Here is an 11816-nt window from a genome sequence, read left to right on the forward strand (position 1 = left end):
GAGTGAAAACATCTAAGACCAAATTCCCGACTCCAGGGTTCCCAGAGGCCATCAGCAATCAAGCTCCGGGCCTCGGCTGGGAAAACCAGAAAGCCTGGTGCCTGGGATGAAGATTTAGAAAGACAGCAGGAAGATTCTGGTTCTCTACATGCCTCTGAATCCTTGTAGTCTTAAGAGGGTGTCTACCCCTGTGTGTCAAGAGTTAGCTCGCTCTCTATGGGGAGAAGACATGGCCTCTTCTGCTCAGAATCTCCTCTGGCCCACCAGAATCCTAATGAAGGCTAAACTGCAGCATAGTCCAGTGAGGCTGTAATGGGCCCTGTAAGGGAAGAGAGGGATGAGGCCTCAAAATACCTGAGTGATTAGAATTGAGAAGAAGTAGCTAGGGATCTGACGGGAGCAGCGCTAGACCTCCTGAATGCTACAAAAACAGGCTAACACCAGTCACGGGTTAGGTGGCAATCGCAGGACAAATGGTCGAGGCGCCCAGTGTAACATATCCAAGTAGACGCCAACTGCCAGGTTCTCCCGGCATCCCTGGCTGACACCCTCCATAAACTCTGCAGCCCTGGGACTGGGTTGCACAACCCTTCCCACAGATTCTCTGATTCCTATATAACCTTTTTGGTTACAAGGACTTGGCCACTTGGTCCACACAGCTCCTTCCCACTCTCTCTCTGCTTCCTCTCTCGCTGTCCCCACCCAACCTCCTCCTATGGCCTGGTTCAGTCCAGATGCCTCTGGCTGTGTTCTCCCTCATATCTACAATAAATCTCCTCCTCCACCATAGCTAAGAGCATTCAGTCCCTTGTTTGTCTGCTTATTCACTAAGGCCCTGAGGTTGGATTTTTAAAATATGTATGGATATATAAATATGTGTGTGTGTGTAATTTATTTTATTTTAATGTGTATGTGTGGGTGCCTGAATGTATGTTGTATGTCTGTGCACCAGAAGAGACATCAGATGCCCTAGAACTGGGGCTACAGATGGTTGTGAGCTGCCATATAGGTGCCGGGTTAAGATGGCTCTTTATTGCCAAGCCATCTCTCCAGCATCCCAGGACTGGATTTTGATGAGCTTAATTTAGAGGGTGAAATATGAGTGCCTAAGAGAGAACGGACATCGGTGTGGACGTCACTTTCTTTTGTGGTTGGGCTTTTGTTTGTTTTTGTTTTGTTTGTTGTTCGGTTGGCTGTTTTTGAGACAGGGTTTCACGTAGCCCAGACTGGCCTCAAGAGGAAGTAACAGCCCTCGCTGTGCTGAGTGAAAGTCAAACACCTGAACTGCCTAGTAACTGGGGAAAGGAGAGACGAAACACCCACTGAAGTCTTCAAACCAGAACTGATCTCAAGAGGCCAGAAGCCTTACCAAGGAATGTTCCATAGACAGCCCAGTGGCACCCCAATGACTAGTGCCCCAGGAATGTGCTGGTAAGAGAAGCACCAACAGCACCAAGAAGCTTGCAGTAGCCTCCACCTACAAGCCAGAGCAAAGAGGAGGAGGCAGCATCAGGGCCTTTGTACCGGCAGAGAGTAAGATGGTATGGTGTGGTAAAGCCGGTTACAGCATTTAGTACCAGAAGCCTGGGGGCGTGGGTGACAATTGCTATAGTGATTAGTAAGACCAGAGTGACGGCCAAAGGGCTTTGACACTAGGAGTGGGAATAGATGGTTAATAGAACATGACATATATACATAGTTTTAGCCTGGTGTGGTGGCCCACACCTTTAATCCCAGCACTTGGGAGGCAGAGGCAGGTGGATCTCTATGAGCTTGAGGCCAGCCTGGGCTACCAAGTGAGTCCCAGGAAAGGCTGCAAAGCTACACAGAGAAACCCTGTCTCGAAAAACAAAACAAAACAAAACAAAACAAAAAGCACATGGCATCCCTCACAGCAAAACAGATAGTGCTGGATATTGCTGAATATATAAAGTGCTTGCTACAAAACCTAAGGACCTCAGTTTGGATCCCTAGCACCCAGTTTAAAAAAAAAAAGGGGGGGGGGGTACAGTGGCAGATTGGCGTTATACCGATGAGCACAGCAGACTCCCAAAAACCCAGGCACAGCAGCGGACACCTATTATCCTGGCACTAGGGAAGCTGAGACAGGGAGCAGCCCTGAGGCTTGCTGGTCAGTCAGCCTAGCTTCAGTGTCTCAAAATATAGGGTGATGACAGGGAGATACCTGACGTCAACCTCAGGCCTCCACACGTGTGGAAATGCACCTTCAAACACACACACAGAAAAGAAACAAGGATGGAGGGGCAGAAGGATCCTAAGTATTTGTTTATTTTTTAAAATCAAACCCCTTTGACTAGTTTCCAGACCTGAGTCACTTTTCAGACCCATTGACTGTTCATGAAGACTGATAACACCAACAATGAGCAATGCATCACTGATTTGATCACCATCCTTCCAGAATGGGGCCTGTGATATTTCCTCTTGATTATGCACAGAGGACGGGACCCACAGGCATTTTGAGGGTTGTTGAACACAGAGTCCTAAACTGTCCCTGATACCCTAGAGCCCTGCTGGGCAAGGTAAACAGTGCCCTAGCCAAAGGCCAGCTGTCAGTGAGGCTATCCTACTTAGAACAATCTTGTTAGGACATCCTGTGGATGGCATCATACTAATGAGTCAGGCTGAACAAAAGTGGTTGGCATTGTAAAATATATGACCCCTGAGCACAGAAGTAACTGGGACCTTCAATGTCAGTCAAATTTTTAAGAATCCAGTGCTTGGGCTGGAGAGATGGCTCAGGGTTAAGAGCACCGACTGCTCTTCCAGAGGTCCTGAGTTCAATTCCCAGCAACCACATGGTGGCTCACAACCATCTGTAATGAGATCTGGCGCCCTCTTCTGTATACACAATAAATAAATAAGTCTTTAAAAAGAACTCAGTGCTTATGAGACATCTTCTGCAAAGTAGAAGGACAATTGCTGATAGGTATTGTGGTACCCACCTGTTATCCCAAAACTTGGGAGGATGTAGCTGGAGAGTTTTCTCTCCAGGTCCCGCCAAGCCCTGGCACTTATAAAATAAACACATAGACACTCATATTATTTAAACTGTTTGGCCTAATGCCTCAGGCTTCTTGTTAACTGTTCTTGTATCTTAAATTAACCCATTTCTATTACTCTATACTTGGCCACGTGGCTCGTGGCTTACCGGTACCTTACATCTCCCTTGTCATGGCTGCGGCAGGCAGCGTCTCTCTGCCTCAGCCTTCCACTTCCCAGAATTCTCCTCTCTGCTTGTCCTGCCTATACTTCCTGCCTGGCTACTGGCCAATCAGTGTTTTATTTATTAATCAATCAGAGCAACACATTTGACATACAGAACATCCCACAGCAGGAGGCAGAGGCAGGAGGATCTCTGCAATTTCCAGGTCATCCACAGCTCCATAGTGAGACCCTGTCTCAAACAAAGACAGACTGCTGCATCTTTGGTCCCCTGCCCACAAAGAAGAATTCACAGTACCTGGCAGGACCCTTTAGGTTCTGAAGGCAACCCTTTCCTTACCAGAAACACTGCTCTGACCCATCCATATACTTGGTCACCCAAAAGACTGTCACTCACTGTAACTGGAGAGAAACCCTCATAAAGTTGTCCTCTGACTTCCACATGTACATCATAGCATACACGTATGACACATGAACATTATGTGTAGATACACAATATAGTAATTAATAGATGCTAAAGTAATAAGTGTTGGGCGGTGGTGGCGCACGCCTATAATCCCAGCACTCAGGAGACAGAGGCAGGCGGATCTTTGTGAGTTTGAGGCCAGCCGGGGCTACAGAGTGAATTCCAGGAAAGGCACAAAGCTACACAGAGAAACCCTGTCTCGAAAAACAAAACAAACAAACAAACAAACAAAAAAGATCCAGCTATAGGGGCTGGAGAGATGGCTCAGAGGTTAAGAGCACTGGCTGTTCTTCCAGAGGTCCTGAGTTCAATTCCCAGCAACCACATAGTGGCTCACAACCATCTATAATGCAATCTAGTGCCCTTTTCTGGTGTGCAGACAGAACACTGTATATGTAATAAATAAATCTTTTGTTTGTTTTGTTTTTTGAGACAGGGTTTCTCTGTGTAGCTTTGCGCCTTTCCTGGAACTCCCTCTGTAGACCAGGCTGGCCTCGAACTCACAGAGATCCGCCTGCCTCTGCCTCCCGAGTGCTGGGATTAAAGGTGTGTGACACCAACACCCAGCAAATAAATAAATCTTTAAAAAAAAAAGGGGGGGGTTGGGGATTAAGCTCCCTGGTAGAGCGCTTGCCTAGCAAGTGCAAGGCCCTGGGTTCGGTCCTCAGCTCTGAAAAAAAAGTGCTGTGTTGTGTTCTGTATGTCAAATTTGTTGCTCTGATTGGTTAAAATAAATAAAGTGCTGATTGGCCATTAGCCAGGCAGGAAGGATAGGGTAGGTGGGACAAGGAGGAGGAGAATTCTGGGAAATGAAGGTTGGGGAGGAGAGAGACTGCCGGCTGCCGCCATGACAAGAAAGATGTAAGGTACTGGTAAGCTACAAGCCATGTAACAAAGTATAGATTAATAGAAATGGGTTAATTTAGATAGAAGAAGTAGATAACAAGAAGCCTGCCACAGCCATACAGTTTGTAAACAATATAAGTCTCTATGTGCTTGCTTGGTTGGGTCTGGGCGACTGTGGGACTGGTGGGTGAGAGAGATTTGTCCTGACTGTGGGCCAGGCAGGAAAACTCTAGCTACAAAGAAGGGAGCCCATGTTCATCACTCCTGATGACCTCCTGCAGGACTTTGTGCTTCTGATTCTACAGAGTTACAAGTTCTAAGCCTGCTGGACAGTGGTGGCGCATGCTTTTTTTTTTTTTTTTTTTTTTAATCCCAGCATTTGGGAGGCAGAGGCAGGCAGATCTCTGAGTTCGAGGCCAGCCTGGTCTACAGAGTGAGGTCCAGGATAGCCAGGGCTACACAGAGAAACTGTCCCCAAAAACAACCAAGAGAGAGGTATGTTATGGGGCAGGGTGTGGCAGCACACACTTATAATTCTAGCACTTCCGTGTCTGAGGCAGGAGGACTGTGAAGCCACACACACGCACACACACACACACACACACACACACACACACACACACGCACACACACACACACACGCGCACACACACACACACACACACGACAGTACTCTTTGTTCAGCTAGGAACAATGTCCTTATCTCACTTGTCCCAGAGCAACTCCGTGGGCTCTGCCCAGTCCAAGTCAAGACTGCACTCTTCCCTCTCACACCCAAAACCACGTGGACCTGGTGTGCACACCTAGGCCTGGCCATTTCTAAAGACCATGAGACATCTCTGGAAACTTTGTGCCACTTCCCATGGGCTTGTCTGAGACCTTGTTAGATCCACAGGATGAGTCTCTGCCTCATCTAGCTGCTTCTGCTTTTACTGTTATTCCATGACCCCTAATAAACCTCTTATTGTGTCCCAATGTCGCAGTGAAAAAGTGAAGTAATTCAAAAGATGGAGAGAATTTCTCTGTGTGTCCCTGGCTGTCCTGGAACTCGCTCTGTAGGCCAGGCTCGCCTCAAACTCACAGAGATCCGCCTGCCTCTGCCTCCCGAGTGCTGGGATTAAAGGCATGTGTCACCACACCAGGCTAAAATTATGTATGTGTGTTGTGTATGTGTGTGTGTGTATATATATATATATATATACAATGCAATTATGTATCTGCACGTGTACACATAGTTTTAGGGTCAGGTATAGTCCAGTGGTAGGGCTCTTGTCTACTTGTGTAAAGTCCTGAAAGTCCTGAATCTAGTCCCTAGCACCAGGGAAAAAGATACATATGTAGATGAGGACTAGAAGAAGACAGGCACAAGCCAGATGGTGGTGGCACACACATTTAATCCCAGCACTCAGGAGGCAAAGGCAGGCGGAGCTCTGTGAGTTTGAAACCAGTCTGGTCTACAGAGGGAGTTCCAGGACAGCCAGGGCTGTTATACAAAGAAACTCTGTATCAACACCCCCCCCCAAAAAAAAAGACAGGCACAATAACAAGAAATCTGATAGAGCAAAAGGACCATAAATGAGTTTTTTACATTTCTTTATTGTTGGAATTAGATAAAAATAAAAACAAAGGGAGCTGAAGAGAGAGTTCAGTGGTTAAGAGCACTGTCTGTTCTTCTAGAGGACCTGTGTCTGGATCCCAGCACCCACAAGATGACCTACAACCAGCTGTAACTCCATTCCCAGGGGATTTTATGCCCTCTTCTGGCCCCTGTACACACTACCTGCAGTGCACAGACATAGACGTATACACATATAATAAAATAAAATTGAAGAGCCAGGCGGTGGTAGCACACGCCTTTAATCCCAGCACTCAGGAGGCAGAGGCAGATGGATCTCTGTGAGTTCTAGGCCAGCCTGGTCTACAGAGTGAGTTCCAAAACAGGCACCAAAGCTACACAGAGAAACCCTGTCTCAAAAAAAAAAATAAAATAAAATAATAATAACAATAATAATAATTAATTAAATTAAAGAAACTTGGAAGGGCATGTACCTAGGAACTTTAAAAAACATTTTAAAGAATAAGAACCAGGGCTGGAGAGATGGCTCAGAGGTTAAGAGCACCGACTGCTCTTCCAGAGGTCCTGAGTTCAATTCCCAGCACCCACATGGTGGCTCACAACCATCTGTAATGAGATCTGTCACCCCCTTCTGTATACATAATAAATAAATAAATCTTTAAAAAAACAACAAAGAATAAGAACGGGGACGAACAGGGACACTATTCCATGTACTATCTTCTGCCCATTTTGTTTGTTGGTTTCCTTTGTATAGCTGGCCTCGAACTCACAGAGATCCACCTGCCCCTGCCTCCCAAATGCTGGGACTAAAGGTCTAGCTATTTGTTTATTTCATTGTTGTTTTGAGAGGACAAAAGTCTGGCCTTTGTCTGGTCTGAATTTGTGATTCTCCTGCAGTGTTTCCCTAAAGTACTGAGGCCCTAGACATCCCCCCCCCACACACACACACACACAAGCTCCTTTCTACCTCCCAGAAAGTATGTTCATTTAAGTCCCTGGGCCAATCTTCTCAGCATGTACACACTCACACTTAAAAAAAATTATAAGGGGTTGGGGACTTAGCTCAGTGGTAGAGTACTTGCCTAGCAAGCACAAGGCCCTGGGTTTGGTCCTCAGCTCCAAATAAATAATAATAATAATAATAATAATAATAGCCAGGCGGTGATGGCACATGCCTTTAATCCCAGCATTGGGGAGAAGAGCCAGGCGGATCTTCTATGAGTTCGAGGCCAGCCTGGTCTACAGAGTAAGAACAAGGAAAGGCACCAAAACAACACAGAGAAACCCTGTCTTGAATAAAAAAAACCAAAATAATAATAATAATAATAATAATAATAATAATAATAACAAAAATTGCCAGTGGTGGTAGAACATGACTTTAATCCTGGAATTTGGGAGTCAGAAGCAAGATGATCTCTGAGTTCAATGCTGTTCTACATAGTGAGTCACAGAACATTCAGGATTATATAGAGAAACCCTGTCTCAAATAAATAAATAGATAGATAGATAGATAGATAGATAGATAGACAGACAAACAAACAAATAACTAAAAATTGTAAAGGCACACATCCTTAATCTTAGCACTCAGGAGGTAGAGGCAGGCAGATCTCAGTGAGCTGAGGTCTGCCTGGTCTACATAGAAAGTTCCAAGTCAGCCACAGCTACACATAAACCCCTGTCTGGGTGGAGAGTTGGGGGTAAGATGAAAAATAATCTTTAAAATATTGGCTGAGATCGTAGATATCATAAAGTTAGTCAAGAAACACAAACACGTGTTTATGAAGCACCATCCATTTGTCAGGGACCATTTGCTTTAGTTTTCTTTAGTTGCTACTACAACAAATCATCCCAAATTTAGTGGCTTTAAAAAAAAAAAAACCCACAAATTTATTACCATATGTTTCTGGCCAAAAATCCTAAACCTCCACTTTTGGCAGGGCTTGGTGCAGTCTGGACATTCTCAGGGAGACTGGTTTCCTGCATTCCTTGACTCCTGGTCCTTTTCAACATCTTTAAAGCCAGCAAGGTAGCGTTGTTAAATTAAATGGGAGGTCATTAGCCTCGGGCTGACTCCATACTCTGAGTACCTACAGAGTAACAAACTGTAACCTAACTTAGCATGTAAGCAAACTGAATCTTAAATTAGGAGTATACAGTCGGATCTCAGCTAATCACAGGCTACCAACTTGTCACACCATACCCAAATAAGGCAGACACCTGCCTCTGGCCAATCAGGTGATTTTTCTAGTTTGCCTCTGTGAGCAGCCTATAAAAGCTTGAATGTCTTCTAGTCCTGAGTACTTCCTTATTCACAAATTGGTCTTTGGTCAAATAAACTCTGTTAAATTGAATTTGTCTGAGAGCTTCAGAAGCATCTAGAAGCCTTCTCTAAGTGTGGAGCTCCTTCCTCCTTCTGGGGTAGCCTCCCTATCTCAAGATCCTTTATTTTCTAGATGGGGTTTCCGAAGTAGCCTAGGGTTGCCTTGAACCCACCATGTTTCCCCACACTGGCATTGAATTTGTGGCAATCCTCCTGCCTCAGTTGCTCAAACGCTGGGATTATAGGCATGGACTACTACACCTATCAAAATCCTTAACTTAATCACATCTGGACAATACCTTTGTTCATAGCAGATGAAGAGCCCCCTGAGTTTAGGGTAGTGACATCTTTGGGAGGACAATATTGTGCATTATTGTTGGGATGCAGGAGGCAAGATCTCAGCTCCTGGCCAGTGCAGGGGTGCAGCCTGTAATCACAACCCTTGGGAGGCTGGGGCAGGACAGTTTCAGCAAGTTCAATGTTAGTGTCTCCCTTTTCTTGTTTCTTTCTTAAGAACTTCTTTTTTGGGGTGGGGATTTAGCTCAGTGGTAGAGCGCTGGTGTAGCAAGCACAAGGCCCTGGGTTCAGTCCTCAGCTCCAGAAAGAAAAAAAAAGAACTCCTTTTTCTTCTTTCTCTTTTTCTTTGGTTATTGGTTGGTTTTTGTTTGTTTGTTTGTTTGTTTAGTTTGTTTGTTGTTTTTTGAGTCAGGTCTCAGTATGTAGCCCTGGCTGGCCTCAAACTTCAGAGGCCACATGGAGATTGTATTATAAAAGGCAAGACAGAAACACAGGTAGATAATTAATACTTTGAGGCTGGTAAGTGCAATGAAGGCATCTTAAGGATGGCATCAGGAGGACTAGGTATAGAGCAGGTGGGGGGTGGGATGGGGGGGCTGTCACTGGGTGGAGGTGGCTTTTGAGCCAAAGCCTGAAACATTTGAAGATAATGACAGGCACCTTTGGCCCTGTGCCTCCTAGAATTCTTTGTACATTTTGCTAAGTTTAGGCCTGTTGATTCAAGAAGTTAGTTTTACCTAGGGCTCCGTTTTATCCTCCACAATGGCAAACGAGCTATATGAGGCAAACAAGCTCCAACGTACAAAGTAAACACTGACTTATTACCCCATCTCCGCGGGAAGCTGAGTTTCTCAGCCTTTTCAAATTTCAAGTCAAAACCAAGAAGCAGCAGGACATGCCACCTAATCCCAGCACTCAAGAGACTGAGACAGGAGGATTGCAACAAGTATGAGGCTAGGCTGGTCCACTGATTGAGACCCTGCCTCAAAAACAAAAGCAAACAACAGTGAAAAAGATGAGGTACTAAGCTGCCTAGCCTGATGACCTGAGTTTGGCCCCCCAAGACCCACATGGTGGAAGGAGAGAACCAGTTCATACAAGCTGTCCTCTGACCATCCCCTGTACACCATGGCACACCTTCTTCCACAAATAAATACGTAAATGTAATGATTTGAAACCCGTTTTTTTAGCTGAGTGGTGGTGGTGCACACCTTTAATCCCAGCACTTGGGAGACAGAGGCAGGCAGAGCTTTGCGAGTTCGAGGCCAGTCTGGTCTAGAGCGAGATTCAGGACAGTTAGGGCTATACAGAGAAAACCTGTCTTGAAAAACAACAACAACAAAAATTTTTAAATTAGAACTTTTTGTTTGGGGGTGTGCAAGAGCAGCTAGGCTGGAAAAATGGTTCAGTGGTTAAGAGCACTGGCTACCGGGCAGTGGTGGTGCATGCATGCCTTTGATCCTACCACTAAGGAGGCAGAGCCAGGCGGATCTCTGTGGGATCCAGGCAAGTCTGGTCTACAAAATGAGTTTCAGGACAGCCAGAGCTGTTACACAGAGAAACCTTGTCTCCAAAAAAAGAAAAGAAAAGAAAAGAAAAAAAACCTAAATAAATAAATAAATAATAATAAAATAAAAACAGAACCCAGAAGTGTTTGTGTTTGTGGTCTGACATAAAACCCTGAAGACCTGGGCTGGAGAGATGGCTCAGAGGTTAAGAGCACTGAATGCTCTTCCAGAGGTCCTGAGTTCAATTCCCAGCACCCACGTGGTAGCTCACAACCATCTGTAATGGGATATGATGCCCTCTTCTGTATACATAATAAATAAATAAATAAATAAATAAATAAATAAATAAATAAATAAATAACCTCTTGAAGACCACAGTGATGGAGCCATTTAAATCCTTGGCCATTGGAGTTTAAATTTGGGAGGAATAATTTACAAAATCTCTTGAGAAAGTCTAAACTAAGCTTCCCTCAGCCAAACTGATTGCTCACTACACCCTAGGCACAGGGAAAGTGGGAACTGGATCTTCTAGAGGTGGGTGGGCAACACTGCTCCTTCACATCAGGACTAAGCAACGGAACCCAGTGGTGGCAGAGGGGCAGAGTCTGGCTTCCGCAGGAGAAAGCCGTCCTTCTTCAAGACTGTGAGAGGGAAGGCTTCCTGTAGATTAAAGACTGGTATCAAGGAGGAGGCTAGCCAGCTAATGAAAAATTATGAAAAGTTTACAAAAAGAACACAACATTCTCACCCCAATAACAAAATTCTCTTCTTCTTTGGTTCTCTTCTCAGGGGATGGAGGGATCCTTATCCTGGTGTGTGGCTAGAACACAATGGCATGCTTTGTGTCTTGTCTTTCTGGGCTGTCCTTTGTTTTCCCCAAAATAATTATTTACTTTTAGGGCTTTGGTGTAGCTCAGCGGCAGAACACTTGTCTACCATGGGAGAAGCCCTCACTCACTTTCTCCTTTTGCACCAGAAGAAAGCTTATTTTAAAACAAATTTCTGTTTGAGCAAAATATGAATTAGATGCATTCTTATATGCAAATAAGCATATATAAATTAAATAGCCAAGCTGTGTGATTTAAAATTTTTATATAGTTTTTTTTTCCCTTTTGGAAAATAGTTTATTAAGGATGATTGACATATGGAAATCTTCAAGTGTAAAGTGTACTGTGAGAAAGCGCCCTTGTATGTACATCTATAGAATCCCTCCTACACACCAGATAACAAGTGTAGAATTTGGAGGTGCAGGGTGGATCTGTTTTCCCTGGATTCTGACCTCTTATCAGCTCACAAGTTTGTACTCTGAGTAATACAACAAGATGAGTCACTTACAAAAAATGTTTCTGCCAAAGTAGTCCGGGGAGAAAAGCCGCTTCCTCCCCACCCGCTTGGCAGTTGCTCAGTAGCTCATTAACTGCAATCTTTCACTACACTGTCATTTCTCTCTCTTCACTGTACACAGGGCTCAGCAGGAATGCAGAGGGCTGAGAAAGTGCTCAGTGGGAATCCCGGGCCAGCTCTTGGCTGCTTGGTGTGGAAGCAGGAGGGATTTCTGTCCTTGGTTCCCCAATAGCGCTGACTCCAGGCTGTCAGGATGAGGTCTTCCTGTCTCTAACT

The sequence above is a fragment of the Onychomys torridus genome, chromosome 6, assembly GCF_903995425.1.
Source record: "Onychomys torridus chromosome 6, mOncTor1.1, whole genome shotgun sequence".
Taxonomy (NCBI): domain Eukaryota; kingdom Metazoa; phylum Chordata; class Mammalia; order Rodentia; family Cricetidae; genus Onychomys; species Onychomys torridus.